The sequence below is a fragment of the Gorilla gorilla genome, chromosome 7 (assembly GCF_029281585.2).
Source record: "Gorilla gorilla gorilla isolate KB3781 chromosome 7, NHGRI_mGorGor1-v2.1_pri, whole genome shotgun sequence".
NCBI lineage: Eukaryota > Metazoa > Chordata > Mammalia > Primates > Hominidae > Gorilla > Gorilla gorilla.
In genome coordinates, this window is record NC_073231.2 from 24,121,541 (window position 1) to 24,125,284 (window position 3,744).

The window sequence follows — 3,744 nt, forward strand, 5'->3', positions numbered from 1 at the left end:
TATGAACAGACACTTAGCAAAAGAAGACATTTATGCAGCCAAAAGACACATGAAAAAATGCTCATAATCAGTGGCCATCAGAGAAATGCAAATCAAAACCACAATGAGATACCATCTCACACCAGTTAGAATGGCGATCATTAAAAACTCAGGAAACAACAGGTGCTGGAGAGGATGTGGAGAAATAGGAACACTTTTACACTGTTGGTGGGGCTGTAAACTAGTTCAACTATTGTGGAAGACAGTGTGGCAATTCCTCAGGGATCTAGAACTAGAAATACCATTTGACCAAGCCATCCCATTACTGGGTATATACCCAAAGGATTATAAATCATGCTGCTATAAAGACACATGCACACGTATGTTTATTGCGGCACTATTCACAATAGCAAAGACTTGGAACCAACCCAAATGTCCAACAATGATAGACTGGATTAAGAAAATGTGGCACATATACACCATGGAATACTATGCAGCCATAAAAAATGATGGGTTCATGTCCTTTGTAGGGACATGGATGAAACTGGAAACCATCATTCTCAGCTAACTATCACAAGGACAAAAAACCAAACACCACATGTTCTCACTCATAGGTGGAAATTGAACAATGAGAACACATGGACACAGGAAGGGGAACATCACACACTGGGGACTGCTGTGGGGTGGGGGGAGGGGGAGGGATAGCATTAGGAGATACACCTAATGCTAAATGACAAGTTAATGGGTGCAGCACACCAACATGGCACAGGTATACATATGTAACAAACCTGCACGTTGCGCACATGTACCCTAAAACTTAAACTATAATAATAATAAAATGTTTTAAAAAGTCAATAGATTTTACAATATTTTTAAATATTTATGACTTTGTATTTATACATTTTATTTGTATTAGTATGTTTTCTTAAATTAATTATACTTTTTATGAGGACAAGATCCGACTCAGTACTGATGTTCTTTAGAGCCTACTTACCCATTTCATTGTATTTTACTTTAGTAAGAAAGCCACAAAATAAAAATCTACATTAAAATATGTGTGTACAAAAAAATCTGATTCCCAGTTTATTCCTGCTTGCAATTGCTGCAACATTAAAATATAGCACATCAAATACATATTTGCTTCTCTCCTAGGATCGCCAAAGAAAAAACATCTTATGATTTGTGGTTGCTGTTATTTAATCTTCCCTGAGCTTCATCTTCCCTCATCTGTAGAAGGGGAATATTATTGAGTTTGGACTGCTTTTGTAATGATTAAACACAGTAGAAGATGAAAAGTGCCCAGTGCAATTAGCAGGCCTTCCATCAAAATAAGCTAGCTAGCTAGCTAGCTGGCTGGCCGGCTAAATAATGCTTCCCTACATCCAGAATTTCCAGTTGTTTCATTAGATATGCATATTCAAGTTTTTACTTAGGTAATTTTAAATGTGTCCCAGTGGCAAGTGTCCTGCTATAAGGGTACTGTTAGCTTCTTCTCACGTAAAACTTAGTTTGTTACAAAGGAAATGCCAATTATGGAAAAAGTCAAGCCTTGAGCTACTGAAGGCCGAGTAACCTCGCCAAAGTTTGGATGAGTCGCTTCACTAATGCACATGCAGTCCTGACCTAGAGATCATGTGAGTTTCTGCGTTAGAAGGCAGGCACCTGATGGCTCCCAGTGCAGCCAATCAGGAGAGAGCGTTGCCGCCACACCCACCTGCTCCGCGCTGGCCCTGGGAGAGGAGCCAACCTGTCTTGCTTTTTTTTTTTTTTTTTTTTTTTTTTTTTTTTTAACCAGGCTAAGCTGCTGTAAATTAAGTCTTCCTGGAAATCTCAGCAACTCTATTGGACGTGCTAACGGCACAGTTCACTCCAAACTGGATTCATATTTAAATATTACATATCCTCCAACTCTTGAGTGCTTTAATTTTGTTATCTGGTTAGCCTGGGAAATCATTTTAAAAATACGCTATAAGTATCAGACTTTCCCTTAGCAATTACATAAAATCTCCTTGCAGTTAGGTTTGGTTGTCTTATCAAAGGACATTTATGCATGAAAATAGGCTGCAGGAGTATTCTATATAAGATAGCAGGCATTTCTGCACGTCTGTTTATATGCCATTCACACCATGAACACATCCAATGCAATTGTACTCATCTTCTGTCATTTTTTAAAATTAGAGTTTACTACATGATTTTTGGAGGACGGCCACATCATAGTTATTCATCCCTTGCATGGTCTGTTATGCCACTTCTAAAGCTCTGCGAAGTTTAATTTTTGGCAGGTTTCAAGATTCTCTACATACTTTGTAGGTTAGAGTGAACGTGCACAGTATATTGTGTAATAATTGCAATACAAGACGGTGTGTTGTGTTGTGGCACGGAATGCATCAACTTAAAGATAGAATTGTTGTGCAGAATAGAGACCTTTGAAATATTTGGGTATTATCAACTTTTATTTCATTTTTTGAGAAAAACTTAAAAAGTGAGCCCAGTTTTTTAAAAAGCATTTCATTGTTCTAACCTACAATTGTGCATTGTATGTTTGTGTGTGTGTGACGGAGGGTGGGATGAATAAAAGGGGACATTAAAAATATTCAGACCATAAATATAGTAGATTGGAGGTTCTGATTTGGTGAGCCAGTTTCTCAGCCATAAACCGAGAGGGGGTTGGGGATACACTTCATTGTCCTTCCTGGCTAATGTAAATCCCTTATATTTAAAAAGATATTTAAAAGTATTCCAAGAATTTTGGCAGAAAAGCATAGTATCTAATGTTATTTTTTTCTTATTTTATGTGCATGCCTCTTATCCATGTAAAAATAGCTTTACTGACCTATAATTTACACACTATATAATTCTCCCATTGAAAGTGCATAATTCTGTTGCTTTTAGTGTATTTACAGAGTTGTGCAGCATCAGCATAATGTAATTTAGAACATTGTCATCAACTACCCCCAAATCTCTATTCTTCCCTTCCCCTATTAATTACCCAGCCCCAGGCAAGCACTGATCTACTTTTGGTCTCTATAGATTTGTCTATTTGTGGACACTTTAAATGGAATCATACAATATGTGTCTTTTGTGACTATCTTCTTTCTCTTATCATAACTCAATACGGCTTTAGATTATCTGACCTCGATGTTCTGCCTCTGAACATAAAATATTATCCTTGCATTCCTTGGTGAGTTTGAGGATTGAGAATAATTTGCATGAGACAAAAATTAGAAACTAGTTAGAGCAAGTAGGCTTTTCTCCATCACATAAGCTGATCCATCTTGCCAATGTTAAAACACCAGATTGTACAAGCACAAGCTGGGACGCAATGTGTGTCCCTCTATCCCTACATTGACTTTGCGGCGGTGGGGATGGGGTGCGGGGTGAGTGAGGGAGGACTGCAAGTGACAAACAGGATTCATCAAAAGAGAGGTGTATTAAAGTGCCGATCAAATGTAATTTAACAGCTAAACTTTCCCTCCTTGGAAAACAGGTGATTGTTGAGTATTTAACGTGAATCGATATAAACCTGTGTTTGGTGCTTAGACAGGGGACCCCGGGTAGAGTGGAACCCCTTAAGCTAAGCGAACAGGAGCCTAACAAAGCAAATTTTTCCGTCTGCCCTTTCCCCCTCTTCTCGTTGGCAGGGTTGATCCTCATTACTGTTTGCTCAAACGTTTAGAAGTGAATTTAGGGCCCTCCCCCCAACTTATGATTTTATAGCCAATAGGTGATGAGGTTTATTTGCATATTTCCAGTCACATAAGCAGC